At 42.0% G+C, this 15,150-nt stretch overlaps 1 protein-coding gene across 2 annotated transcripts in view; it reads left to right on the top strand.

Moving 5' to 3' along the window:
• Nucleotides 1-8,556: 8,556 nt before the first annotated feature.
• LDLRAD4 (low density lipoprotein receptor class A domain containing 4) overlaps nt 8,557-15,150 on the top strand; it is a 273,802-nt gene continuing 267,208 nt past the window's right edge. Inside the window, exon 1 of one of the 2 annotated variants that reach the window (XM_030967030.1) lies at nt 8,557-8,649. The gene's annotated coding sequence lies outside the window, so the exon portion shown is untranslated. Of the gene's footprint in view, nt 8,650-12,527; nt 12,605-15,150 lie in introns of those variants that run through there. The other variant, XM_030967023.1, reaches the window with a different exon arrangement.

The raw sequence follows: 15,150 nt of genomic DNA, 5'->3' as shown, positions 1-15,150 counted from the left end.
CTGTTCTATGCAATGAAGGTCAAACTACTCTAGAAATGGTAATATAATCAAAGAAAATAAACAAAAGTAGAGTAGAAACTTGTATTTCTGCAAATGATACTATTATATCAGAATAATTTCCAAATTTGCATTATTCTGGAACAGGATTTATGTTTTTCAGTGTTAGGATTACAATCCGTCATGTCACTTAACATTTAAAAAAACCTCCAAACCTCTAGTGTATGGCATCACTGCCTGTTGCATAATTTCCTAACCTGGGAAAACTGGTTCACTTGTGAAAATCTGTGTTACATAGTGTATGTATGTACCATTTGTACCATTTCTAATCAGTTGCAGGAGACTGTCCTGGAACATTGTAATTTCCCACTCCATGGATTTGAGAAAGTAAAACAGGAGGGTTTTGTGCACCTCATTATGTTAAACATCTGAACTGAGGTATTATTTTCACAACATGACAGGGCACATCTCAGTACTTCTAACACTCACTTGAGAGATCTATGTATGTCCTGTTAGGATGGTACCTAGAAAGATAAAATAGAGCTTTGAAGTTAAGATTTTGAGATATACAAACTCTTTTTTCCTTTCACATGTTCTGAATTTTTTTTTCCAGTAATGTCTTGTTTAAAGTAATTCAGCTGACAGTGAAGAATGCTGAAGATGGTGGCCCAAGGAGTAAACAGTATGTTAAAGGAAAAACATGTAACAATCTGTAGCTTTTATGTATTTTGCACTTTTGCAACTTGTTATACTGATGCTAAAATAACTGTGAAAGTGCCTTTTAATAGCTTATTTTGTATTGGCCTCTGTTCTTGGTGTCTGTGTGGTATGTTGGCATCTGTAGGTAACCTGCCAGTAAATGCGTTGCTAAGGAAATATCTGAGAGAAGACACAGCAAGTTATTGGAGGAACTCATGTTAATCAAGTCCCACAGATCTGAGCATTAGAGAACAGTTTGTCTTTTTGTAAGCAGTTTGTGATCTAGTGGTTGGAGTTTGAATGCAGGAATGAATTCTGCCACTCAGCCCTCTCTGTAGTTGTTTTCTTGCCCACAGAATAGGGATAATGCTTGTGTATGCCTGGCTTGGTGAGATTGAACTGATTAGTGACAACAAAATGCTTTGAGAGCCTTTAATGGAAGGCATTAAACAACTGCATCCTATGCAGGTTTTCAATATTAAAAATATAGGTGATATGCAAAAACAGTGGGGAGGATAAAAAAAGTCACTGAGGTTCATTTAACAGGAAAGAACATAGAGAACAGCTCCTAAAATCCCTTTGGGAGGAGTTATCTAGAAGGGAATTTCTAATTTGTGGTAATTCTGTAATCCGTTGTGAAAACATTTTTCCAGACATGAAAAAATACATTTACTTAGAGCAGCAGATGAAGCAAAGCAGGCATGTGGTCAGCAGCAGGTTCCACTTGTGTTTGTTATGGACAATATGGATATCTGATTGAGTGGTCAGTGTTAGCCTGGGGTCCCTGAAGGTGACGTTCCTATTAGGCATGGAAAAACACTCATCTACTATACTACATGACAATATATGCAATTTGACTAATGTCCTCTGTCCAAACTATTTGTTTTAATTTAGTTGTCCTCTCTGATGGTAAAACCTCCAGATTTTTCAATGCTGCATTAATGCAAAGGCTTTAATTGAAAAGAAGTCCAAAAGCAATAGCAAAAAAACCAAACAAACAAAAAAAAAAAAACCCGCAAAAAACAAACCCAAGAAAGAGGAAAGGAGGAGTTGTAGTAAGTGGACACTGGGAAGTTCTCAGAGCTCTGCAGCTTTATCTTTTGGGAGAGTTGAAGGGCAGAACCAGAAGCACTTCACCAGAAGGGAAGGGTTCTTAAAATTATGATAGTTATATTTTAAAGTTTAAGCATTGAACAGATGCCTCTGTACTGTACCAGGGAAACAGTGAAAATGGCCCTTATTTCCAAAAATGAGGGATTTTTTGGAGTGCATAAATAGAAAGAAAGAAGTATTCTAAGGTAACCTGAAGAAGAATGGCGTGACTTTTAAACACATGTGGATGTGTCCAGTTATTGGGAAGGTTATGAAAGGTAGGAAGATGGGCAGCTGCATAGGGGTTATGATGTTAGTGAACATAAAACCAGAAGGTTATAGATTGTAGTACTGATTTTACCATTACAGTTAAACATGAGAGATGATGCTGTTCTTGGTTATTAGTTCTGTTATACATTCCTGTCATACAATATCCCTTTCTTCATGCAAGACTTTGCAAGGTTTTGTAGTTTTTGGCTCATGGCTTCATTTGATGTAGTAGGTGGACAGCACATTGTTTATTGAATACTTTTTCTGCCAGTTTTCCGTGTGTGTGTGTGCATGTGACAAATGAGTCTGATCATTTCTATTCTACTGAAGTCAGTATGATTTTTTTTTGAAAGGAGGATCTTTTCCAACAATATTTGTCAATTCTTTCATTTACAAGTCCTTTGCAAACGAATTGCTTACCTCACATATAGTAGAACTGGTAGCTAAGAAAGTAATTCCGGAAATGTTTTTGGAGAAAAAGTGGGTTTTGGTAGTACATGAAATCAAAAAGTGTAGAATAACAAGTGATGAATAGCTGCTTTGTGATCCAGTAGACAGAACACCATAGAATAAGCCAGGAGAACTTGGATCAGTTCCCGATTATGCCTGTTCTCACAGTACATTCTTAAAGCAAATCATATTTATTTTATAACTTAAATTCTGTGTCTATATAACTGAAAATTGAGACTTATCCTCCACCACAAATCAGTCTGAGACTTGGGAAAGATATTAAAAATATATTTGGGAAATGATATTATAAACAAAAAAATTTGTACCTTTCACATGGCAAAGACTTTATTTTGCAAAACTGAAAACATACCTATTTGTAAATTGTTTGTAGATTGGTGACAGCAGAGCACATCCTGTAGAACATCTAGGTTAAGACAATAATAAGTTTCTTATTTGATGATCAAATATTGTCTAATTGCTGCATATATTTTTGACTTTATATAATAAGATGTAGCCCAGCCCCTCTTACACAGGACATGTAATTTCTCTGTTTATTATGGTAATGTACATGGACTTACGAGACACAATTTGATTCCAGCCCTTTTTTCTTGGTTCCTTGCATAGACTTTTGGCATCATAGTTTTTTAGGCTGATTTATCAGAAGCTGAAGACAGACCTGGCAACCTAATCTGTGCTCACTCATTGTGAACTTCTTTATTTTAGGCCTCCTTTTAGGAAAAAGAGGGTGGCATTGCTACTGTTACAGTTTGGGGAGTCCTGGGGTGCTTCTGATATTGACAGGGCTCACTAAGTTTACAGTCTGACATTACATTTTATTTAGCGTGAAAACCTTTTTTTAGTTATGTCCATCATGATAAGAAAACCAAAACATCTCTTAAGATATGTGGGATTATCTAAAACTGAAATTGGCATCTAGTGATGGGGTCTGCAGGTGTGTGGGTGGAATTGGCAGATGAACAGCGCGTTGCAGAATGAGCTCTGTGTGTGTGTGTGTGCACCCAGGAACAGCCAAGGAGCCAGTCTAACTTCAGTGAATGACTAGAACAGGCAGAGAATTTTCTACAACATGAAAATATTATAAGTAAAACCATAATGTTTTTTGTGCTGCCATCCTTACCTCCATTTCCCCCCTGTCATTTCTTTCCTACCTAGCACCTGCTTAACAAGGCATACAGGTGCGCTCACTGGGGTGGCACAGTTTCACAGCACAGTGACATGTTGAAAATACAGTCTGGGTCCTATGTCTGCTCAAGGGGCTCTACACTAAGCCCAACTGCACACATCTGCTGGGCACTGAGGTGCCTGTCAAGGCCTTGCACCTCACTGAAGTCCAGTGCAGACTGAGGCCTCTGTCCCTCTACAACTGAAACATTAGAATTTGAATTAAGATCTTGAGCCACTTTGGAAAAGTGGTACTTTAACAGACCTTTTTCCTTCAAAATGGCCAAAACCATAATGGCAAGCCTGTGGCATGGTGTTTTGTGTGTTACTGATTTTTAAAATTCTGAAGAGATTTGATTGCTTGCCATTAGTTCCATAAATTGCCTAATACAGAAATTTTCTCCTCTGGTCTACTATGGTTAGTCTAATCGGGAAGGAGAGTGGAAGCCCTTGGAATGAATGACCTTTTTGAGAATCATCCAAGAGAAATAATATAACTTCCTGGCTTTAATAAGAGAGAATTGTCATGTTTTTCTCTGTTGTAATGCTTCCCTCAGTAGACTCTGCCATGATAACAAACCACCAAAACCAAGCCCTGCTCCCCACTCCAGAAGCTAGATTGAGTGGGGATTTTTGGAGGATGGCATATTGAAGGTGTTTCTGTGTCCTGTGTACTGCAGGGTTCCCATAAGGCTGCAGTCTTTCTTCTTTTTTTTTTTTTATGAGCAGTGCTTATCTGCTCATGGCGGACAACTGGGAGAGGAATCTGGATGACCTGCAACAAACCCTACCAAATAATCATCTGACTAGTTGTAGGTATTTTCTTTGTAGCATGCCTTTTATGTGTCATTTATCAGGGCTGGTTTATGATGTGTCCATATGTTATTTAGCTGTGTTCTTGCTGTGGTTTGAGTGTTTTTAATTTCTTCCTCCTGGTTCTCTCAGCGTAACAGATAATAGGAATCAGCAATACTTGAAATACACTGATCTGTGGCTTCCTGGTGGGAAACAAGATGAGTCACCAGTAACTAAAACCAACAGCCTTTATGTCCCTGGATTCAAATTTGTTCTTCTTAGTATAATTGTTCAAATACTTGCCTCCCCCACTGACTTCTCCCTGGCAGTGCAGCAGGCTGCCGGACTGGGAAGGAAGAAGTGATAGCAGTTACAGCATGTGTAACAAGCCCAGGAAAGGGGCCCACCAGGGATGGATGTGGACACTCAGACCTAAGTGCTTTACCAGACTGTGTATCTCCTACCATATCTAATAGCATGATTGGGCCAAGTATTTATTATAGGATAGCAGAGATTGTGTCTGCCAGGTTTCCTTGGTTCTTTCACTGGGGTTCTGGACACGGCAGGGCTAAGTGGTGCTTCTGTTGTTAAGCCACACCCTTAGGAACACAGCCCCTTGCTGTCTGCCAGTAACGTTGAAGTCACTTGTACTATCAGAGGAACAATAAAGTAGTAAAAAACCCCAACAAAACCCCCAGCAGTCCAAATATTAACTATGTCATTGCTGTGTTTAGAGAGGAAGATGAAGGAAAAAAAAATCACACACAGATTTGTCTACATCTTAAATCAGTTATAAGAATTTTCACTTTTTTATCCAGGAAACAGTCAGGATGTCTGTGCAGCCTTATGGATATGAGAACCCAATATCATGATACTGTGAATATGGCTTTCACTTAAGAGATGTTAGGGTTTTTAAAATAATTTTTTTAAGATAAGTTTCTTCATATAACCAAACTCTCCCTGGTATTCTTTATAGTGAAACCTCTGCACAACTCCAAGTTCTCCTATGATTCATAACTTTGTCAGGGAAAAAAATGTTAACATTCCCCTTTAACTGTCTCTCTAAGCTTCAGAAATATTGACATTCTTCAGACATGTTTAAGTGGAGCAAGACCCTGAACAGAGCTTTAAACGGAAATTTTGGTGAGGAAAAGGTAAAGGAATTTGTATACCTGAGGAAATGTTGTCCCCTGGCAGGTGCCAGTATGTTGGGCTGCAGGTTCGCTCTTCCAGAGACATCTTGGATAGGAACAAGAGTATCAGCAGCATAGTGTTCTTAGCATTTCACTTTCCAGACGTGCATCCATCACAATGCTTTCTGAGCATGTCTATGCATTTTCATCAGATTTTGCTGTCCTCCTCCTCCTATGCAACCAAAATATCCCAAATTGCTACTAGGCAAATCTTTTCACTCAAAAGGTATTGTATAGGAATAATTTGTTACTTGTTAGGTGATTTTGTTATGCTTTACAAGGTTTTCTATGGGTAAGGATACTCCTCTGCATGTGGGAAGACTCTCTTGGTGGAAGTGAATGACTGGTATTCCTTGAGAAGTCATTGAAGGGAATACAGCTGAAGTGTGTCAGATTAATTTGCTATGAAGTATATACAGATTAATAGAGCACTTTTGGAAATAGAGCACTTGGGTTTTGGTGGCTAACTACAAAGCAAACTTTAAAACAAATTTTTCCAAATTTGTTAGATTATAAATAAATGAATTATAAAATACCAAGTTATGGAATAACCTTGTGACCTCCTGATGATTTTTGCAACTTTCAGGACAAGTAGCCCCAGTAATTATCCATGTTACTGGAAGCTCTTCCTTTCTGTAGTGTTTGATGTTTCTTTGGCTCCTTGTGGCTTAATCCAAACTATGTTTGCTAAAATAATCTTTCACTGCTGTTTTGACTGTTTCTCTGTTTTGGAAGTAATCTGGTAATTCCCCCTTTTCCAGTCATATGGTGACCCACAGCACCAATTTGAGGCCATCACCTCCACAATCTTCATAGCTTGGTGCTCTGGGTTCTGGGTTGGCAGATTCCTGGCTCCTTCAAGCAGATTTACATCTTTCTTCCAACCTGCAATTTGGGAGAGGTGAGGCAAAAATGAAACGAGCACATTTGAATCAAACGTGCACGTGCTTAAAGTCAGCAACCTTTACACTTCTTTGTTACCTCATCCCTGCTATTTATCCTCTTAATTCTTAGGCTTACAGGTATAACTGGGATAGGAGAAGTCTTCAGAGTACATTGTGGATGGGAATGTGAACGGAGGCTCTAAATTCTCTAATTCTCTCTTTGATTCTCTAAATTAACAGAAATCACAGAATGGGCAAGTTTGGAAGGGATCACAGTGGGTCATCTGTTCCAGCCTCCCTGCTCAAGCAGGGTCATCCCAGAGCACATGGCACAGGGTTGTGTCCAGATTGTTTGTGAATATCTCCAGTGAGAGAGTCTTCACAACCTTTCTGGGTAACCTGTTCTGGTGCTCCCAGAAACAGGGATTTCTTTATTTCTCTGAGAATGGCATGCATAAATATTCCTGCTTTTAAACACGTAATAGCAACTTTGGTTGTACCCAAGTGGTTTGGGCATAGTTGAGATTAAGGTGGTATTTTTACTAGATAATTCATACCATAGGCCTGCATCCCAAGGGATATTAACAGGGATAGGGGGAGGCCAAGGGCTAGTGGATGTTCTGTGTGGGACTGCCTTACAGAGCCTGGAATGGACAGCACCTGCAAGTGAACACAGGCAAGGCAGAAGCTGCCTTGCGTTCGTGCCTGCTGGGCTGTGATGTGAACTGGGTTTTCCTGTCTTGCAACATTTTTGGAAAAGTTACAAAGTTTCTCATTCTGCATGGGACAAAATGTACTTTTTTTTTGTTTCCTGCACTCTGTGCCGGCCCTGACCTTTACAGAGGTGCAGGGCCTGCCAGAGGGCTGGTGGGTGTGTGCTGGGGCTGCCTCGTGGATACTGGGGCTGCCACGAGTCTGTGAGCAGGGCCATTCCCACACTAATGGAGCAGCTCACAGAATCCTTAGGGTTGGAAGAGAGCTCTGGAGATCACCTAGTCCAACCCCCCTGCCAAGGCAGGGTCACCTAGAGCAGGTGACACAGGAACACATCCAGATAGGTTTTCAATGTCTCCAGAGGGAGACTCTATGACTTCCCTGGGCAGCCTGTTCCAGCACTTTGCTGCCCTCCAGGTCAAGAAGTTCTTCCTCATGTTGAAGTGAAGCTTATTTTTTAGGTTATGGCTACAGCTCCTTGTCCTGGTGCTGCGCACCAGTGAAAAGAGTCTGGCACCATGTTCTTGGTACTTGCTTTTGGATATTTACCTCCATTCCTGAGATCCCCTCTCAGTCTTCTCTTCTCTAGACTGAACAGGCCCAGCTCCCTCAGCCCCTCCTCATAAGAGAGATGCTCGGTCTCTGTGGCCTCTGCTGGACCCTCTCTAGTAGCTCCTTTTCTTTCCTGTGCTGAGGAGCCCAGAACTGGACACAGCACTGCAGATGTGGCCTCACTAGGGCCAAGCAAGGGGGGAGGATAACCTCTTTCAACCTGCAGGCCACACTTTTCCCAATGCACCCCAGGATCCCATTGGCTCTCTTAGCTGCAAGGGCACTGCCGGCTCTTGTCATCCAGCACGACTCTCAGGTCCTTCTCCACAGTGCTGCCCTCTAGAAGGTGAGCTCCAACCTGTGCTGGCCCTTGCGGCTGTTCCTCCCCAGGCGCAGGACCCTGCACTTGCCCTTGTTGAACCTCCTTACGTTTCTCTCCTCGAAGGCGAGTGCCGGGCGGCATTTCGGGGGCCGTCGGGGGCCGGTCCCGCGGCGCCGGAGCCGCGCACATCCACCCGGCAGGTGTCAGTGTGGGCTGCGGGGCTGGGCGGGAGCGCCGCCTCCCCTCCCCCGCTCCGCCCGCCCCCCCGCCGGCGGCCCCCGCGCCCGCCCGCCCGCCGGAGCCAGACTCGCTGCAGACAGGCGGCAGCCAGCGGGGCGGGCAGGGCGGGGGGAGGAGGAGGAGAGGCTGGGGATGAGTTGGAGGCAGGCACAGCCTCAGCGCAGGGCGAGCGGCTGCCGGAGACAGGCAGGGGGAGGAGGCGAGGCGCTCCGGAGGAGGCCGGCGCGGCGCGGGGGCGAGCGGCGGGGGCCGGCGGGAGGTGAGTGCTGCCCGCGGCGGCGGGGCCGGGGGGCGCCGCGTCACAAAGTGCCCGAGAAAGTGCGGCAGGCCCGACTTGAAGGTCTGTGAGCGTGCGGGGGACGAGGCGGCGGCGGCTGCCGTGGGGCTCCGGCGGCGCTCGCCCACCCTGCCTGCCTTGGCGGGGGCACTGCCGGGGCCGCGCTGAGCGCGTCCCTCCGCGGCACCTGGGGCAGGTGGGGGTGCCGGCGGGCGAGGGCAGCGTGACAGGTACCGCTGGTAGCGGGGCCCGGCTGGCCCGGGAAGCAGCCGGAGCGGCGGCCGGCACGGGAGAGCCCCGGGGCTCCGCGGGAGAGGCGGAGGCGAGCGGGGCTGCGGAGCCGCGGCGGCGGGCAGGGCGCTGGGGAGCGCGGAGTGCGCGGCACGTCCTCCCCGGCTGCTCCCGAGCTGCCCGGCTGCTGGACATGCCCGGCCCGCGGCGTGACCCTCCCGGGGATGCCCGGCCGCGGTGCGCGCCCAGCGCCGGGCGGGCAACTTTGGAAGGAAGGCAAAGCGGCGGTGCGGCTGCCGGGCTCACGCACCAGTGACCTATATTTGATGGAGTGCCATTTTTTTGTTAAAGAAAAGTTTATTAGCAGAAGTTTAGCTTTGCCTGGCTGTATCAGATGCCTGCCTGCGTTGTCTGCAGTGAATATGTGCATCCCGAATTTCTGAATGGTGCGCCAGGTTTCTTGTCATGTAGGTAGTTATGCGTAGGGTATGGTTCGATGCTTGCTGAAGAGGCAAACACACCGTTGTGTGTAGGTTTAAGTTCGGTAAAGAACAAACAGGAAGCAGGCAAAATGAAAAGTAACTTCTGTTTTCTTGGGCGATCTTAACACCTAGACTGGTACAGATTTTAGTGGGATTCAGAACCTTTTCTGAGTAGCAAATGGTGGTTGTGCAGGAGAGCAAAAATCAGGTAAATAATTTTATGGTGGTGTTAAAAATACTGTTTGACGTTATAAAAGTTTGTTCGTCTAAAACCACAGACATCTTCTGGTCAGGATGGAAGGCTCCTTTAAGAGATTTGTCTGTGCTTCCAAACCAAAACCATCCTGCATTGAAATATTTGTGGACTGCAAAGGTGCATCATGTAGCATGAGGAGTGAAGTGTCTCCAGCACCATAAATCTGAAGCTGGCCAAAAGGGGGAGAGAGTTTTCACCAGTAAGAAAGCCCAAGGGACAATATCCAGTAGTCATAGATGAGGTAAGAACATAAGTGCTGCCTAAGCAAGGGCAGTGTTCTTGCTGGTCCTTCAACACCTGGGTATGTTGGTTAGACAGAACTTCAGTTCTGCTTTCCAATTTCATTGCTAGGAAAATGTTTTGGGAAACTTTGCAATGATCCAGAGCTCTCTAACATATGATGCATCTTTGAGTATAATTAAGTTGTTGTACATGGTGCACACATATTTGATTCCACTAATGAATGTATAAATATTATGGCTTAGTGGCTGTAAATGGAAGGGGAAATTTTGCTGGAAGACCAGTGCACTCGTGGGAAGCAGTCTAATCAACATCCCCTTGTCCATATTAGCTGAGATAGAGATGATAATCTGAACACCTATAACTGTACTGGAGGTTTAGCACCAGGTATTAAGTTACTGTGACACACAAAGTGACCAGCATGAGGAGAACTCAAACTGGAATGTGTCAACTCTCTACAGTTACCTATAGAAGTAGAAAGACATCTTTTTGTATAATCAGTGTTTATACCAGCACAGTTAGTTCCAGTTCAGGTATGTGAAGATCATTGTTGCACACACATAGGGTATATTAATGTTCTCTAGTAAAGTCAGAAGCCAGAGTGGGCCTAAATGATGAGCAGTGTGTAACACAGAATGAGTTAACAGTGTGAGACACAATATTTCAGATCATTGGTTTTTGTTGACTGAAACATTGCAGGCACTAGGCAGCATTTGACTGATGCAGTTTTTAGTCTTCAGGACCTTAGGCTTGTTACAAGAACACTTATGGAAGTAGAAGGAAGTTGAGATTCAAGATGAGGTGTGCAGTTGTAGTAAATGTGGTAAGATTACAGCCATTGGGCAGTAGCTTAACCTAGGAATTTAGAATTAACCTCACCTTTTGTTATTTTTAAGTAGATAAAATGCTGTTTTCTTTGCTCAGAGCATTAAACTGAGACTTGAAATGAGGAATTGTTGTTTTTTCCTGCACTGAAGGAACATTTTTGCAAGAGGGAATTGTGGGGAAGAGAGGATTGAAAGTTTTCTCTCTGATTATCTTGAGCAAAATTTAGTTCTTTTTCAGCTGCCCTGCAGTACCCTGTCTTTCCACCAAAAACTAGTTTTATGTCAATGACACTGTCTGAAATAATTTGGAACACATTCCAAATTGTGAATATGATGTGCCAGAAAGAAGTAATAATTATTGAAATAATAGACAAATACCTTAAAAGTATTTTAATTTAGCACAATCTCTAAGAGAAATGAAGTGTTAAAAAGTGCCTGCCTGTCCAACAAGTCTTGCCTCAGGAGTCAAGGTTATTGCATTTAACTTGTGAGTGGTCTTGGAAAAGTATTTTTTTTTCCTGCCTGGTTTTTCATGGTTCAAAACAGCTCCCTGCAAGTGCATTGCCAGTTACGGAATGCAAATACTTCTAGGAGTTTGGAGATGAATTTTTCTGCAGATTGGTTCTGTGGTAACCGTGAAATTCTTCAATGGCACCAATCTAGTATCAGCTGCTCGTTCAAGGCACTGGTGCCAGAACAGTGGTGCATCAGTTGCTGGGAATCCAACCCTGTAGTGAAATGATTCATGCATATACATTTTCTTTTCTCAGTTGACAGCTATTTTTAAGAATAGCTGTCTTGCCTAGAAGGTTGATATCTAAGCAAAGGCAGCCTAGATAGCTAAAAATTTCTTTCACACCAAACATAATCTTAGTACACTAAAACACTTACATGGAATTGATTTTAATTGATTCTTGCTGAATCTCTGGTTCTAATTGGCCGTTATAAAGGGACTGTGGTGTTTTGGACCTGATGTCAGGAAGTTGGCAATTTTTTGCACAAAGAAAAATGATGAGTTTGAAGTAGATGTCAGTTTGAAGTAATTTACAATAATAATGGGTAGTGATATCTATATGGCAGCAGATTACTTGACTAACTTAGTGAAATGAATTGGGTTCTCTGGGTACACAAGCCTGAAGAAATGATCTTGAAATGACCCATTTGTCCAGTGTACTTTAAAATTCTCTGTGTGCTGCACAGGCAGAATATTCAAGTGAAGGAAAGCCATGGGCCTTTCTTTTTTCCATTGTGTTCTTTTGAACCTCATATTTGAAAAAGAAATGTGTTTTTTTTTTTTCTCTTAGAGAGTTTTATTTGCTTAGTTCTGAGACTGTCAGTTGAATAATAGTAACTCTAAGAGAACAGCAGTAGAAAGAATGCTTGCAGGTGAATAGCAGCATGACATTACAGTGTGTCCTGTAATTTCATGCTGGAAGAATGTGTTGGTATTCATCATCTATATTTATTTAATACATGCATTTCTGTTGTGTATGCTTTGGTTTAGCATATTTGCAGTATGCTAAATGTAGATGCATTTTACTAAATGCTTTTTCTTATTGTTTAGTTAAGCAACGGAAATTTTCAAGCACCAATATCACCATTCATTATCACTCAGCATAATAATTGGTAAATTTAATCTTCCTGATTAAGATAATTTTACTCACAAGAGACAAGGGACTGAAAATGAGTAATTTTCATGATGTTGTGTTGTGTCCGTGTTGCTCATATCTGTTATTCTTTTCTCTAAAATCCTACTAGAGAGAACACACCGACCTTTTAAACTGTGTTTGAATAATCTTGCTCTACATCAAGCTTTTCTTTCAGGTGGGAGACAGAAATTAAGAGGAATGTAAATGCATTTTTTCTTCTTATTGCCAATGGAGAGCTTTCCTAGATTTGAAGTAAGTTTTCTTAGTGCCAAGTGGTTGACTTTTCTAGAATAAAAATCCCTCCAGGGTATGCAAAAAGTCCTCTGGTTAATATATTGGCATTCCCAGAACCCACTAAAGCTTAGGCAGGTTGCCAGACACCACTTAATGAGGATGCAGAATGTCTGGCACAAATCTGCATGAAAACCAGCAAAGGAGCTGGGGGTGGAAGTGCATGCAGTGGGGAGAGGGCTGGGAAGGCAACACATACACACCCATAATTAATTTTTAATGTCTGCATTTTGCAGAGAAACTGATCAGAAGTCCTTACCACAGGATTTTGAAAACTTGCTGGGAGCAGGAGTCTGGATCCTTCAAATTGGGAGAGCTGTGTTCTCATAGAAGTACTGTTTTATTAGGAGAGCAGTTTATGAGTTAGGGGGGGTTAGTTTTTTGAGGCGCGCACCAAAAGAGGATGGATATGATAGTGATTTTATGTTTTATTATCTGCTAGAACTGAAAAGCATTTGAAAATGTGGTTAGACAACTTGGGGGACAATGGAAGTCAGTGATTGCCAGCATCCACACAGAAAAGCTGTTAAAATTACATGTCAGGGATAGATAAATTACTGCTGCTGGGACACCTCGCTCAGTGTAAACCTGTGGTGGGGGCTCTGCCTGGTTCTACTGAGCTTAGGATTTGCTGCATGTTAGGTGGAATTGCAGGTGTAATGGATTCTCTGGTGGCTAGATAACTGCTAAAAGAATCAGTCATTCACCCAGATGAGGTATTTTTCCATAAGAGTGCCATTAAAACCAGAATATATTGGTTTGTGTTGAATCAGATATTTAGTCTTAAAGGTTGGCTGAGCAAACTTAGTTATATTCTGAATTGAACATTATTTCAGACATTTAAAGTGTGAAAATTTTCAGCATTTTTTTCCCAGGCTTTAGTCTCTCACTTACCTACCCAAAAAGTATTCCTCCTCTATAGACAAATTTATAAACAGACATTTGGTTGGTAGGCATCACTGAAATTAATTTTTTAATCCAAAAAAATTCTAATAGGAGTATTTTTTGCACATAGCTGAATTCAGAAATATGTATGCTTGTTACCTGCTTTTCAGTACAGGTTTCAGTTGTGTATTTCACCATTTTGGAGAACTGTTCCTCTTTAGAGGAATTCTAGTCACTAAAATAGTGGCACCTACCTGATGAGTATGGTTGGGTAGGACTAAATCGAAATCCGGATGTTCCTGTTTAATTTTGTTTGGTTTCGCTAAGGTGAGTTGAGAAATGAAAATACTGGACTTCATTGGACTTCAATGCTAATTGCAGTGGATAAAAGGACAAGTGCATTTTGCCAGTTGTGTGGGGATCTTTGCAAAGTTTTCTCTGTGTTGACATTGACTTCTAGCTGTCTATAGGACAGGGAAAACAAAGAGTGTTGGACATTGTACCCACGTTTTTAATCTAGCATGTTTAAGATTAGTTCTAAAAGGCAGGACAGTACTGCCTAGAAAAATACAGTGCTGAAATGCTGAACATGAGAATGGAGCAGGTTGATGAAGTGTCTGTTGGAATGTCCTTGTCTTTCCATCTGCTGATGTTCTTGATTTCTTCCGTGCTAACCACCCTGGTACCCTTTTTGTTAAAAACTGATAATAAATCTGCTTCTGAAAAAATGTAGCCATGATAGTGAATTTGTATTGACTGTAAAAGATGAGTTTGGAGATTTCAATTATTTTTAAACTCAGTATTTCATTTAGATTCTATGTTCTGAAATTGTAAAAGATATACTGACCTTTGGGGAAGATGTGTTTTTTTTGCATGTTTGTATGAGGAATACCTTGAGGTCTGAATGATTCTGTCATAACCTTGGACCCACTGAGTGTATTTAAGTTGTGATTTTAGAGGACAGTACAGAATTCTCTTAGGGTTTCTGTTAAAACAAATGTTAATGCTTAATAAAACAAGATCTAGAATCTCTCTCATATTAAAAGGAGACTGGAAAACAGTGTTTTCTTCTGGATAAACTCTGAAATGTAGAGTTCTAAAATAAGTGTTGAGCATTGACTCATATTATCTAGCATATGCCATTATAAGGGTACTGTGTTTTGTCTTCAATTTTCAGCACCAGTTCTTGAAGCATCTTCAAACAGTACAGTACTCTGCTTTTTAGACACAAGTTCCGCTCTTCAACTTTTCAAAGAATTATAGCAGAGAAAATGTGTGACACTTGCTTAATTATCTCTTTGTGTTGTGTGGCTGAGCCTATTATTTTGGTTTCTCACACCTGTAACCTGCTTGTTCTCCATTTTATAGAGGGAAAGGAGGGGGCAGTCTGTGACTGAGATATGAAGCAATCTCTTTAACGGCTGCCTTCTTCCACTGAGACTTTCATGAAATTTTTCCTGTGCATTAATTAAAAGTGATCCATTATTACTCTGGACTTGTAAACACCTCTGAAAATTCCATTAGGTGTTAATGACACATGAAGCAAGAATTAATATTGAATCTGTTAGTCCTGTAACTAGTTGAGATGTACTTAGTATATGTAATTGCCTAGATGTAACAGT

The sequence above is a fragment of the Camarhynchus parvulus genome, chromosome 2 (genome assembly GCF_901933205.1).
Source record: "Camarhynchus parvulus chromosome 2, STF_HiC, whole genome shotgun sequence".
NCBI lineage: Eukaryota > Metazoa > Chordata > Aves > Passeriformes > Thraupidae > Camarhynchus > Camarhynchus parvulus.
The sequence above is the reverse complement of the archived record's forward strand: the minus strand, read 5'-3'. Positions and strand labels throughout refer to the sequence as shown.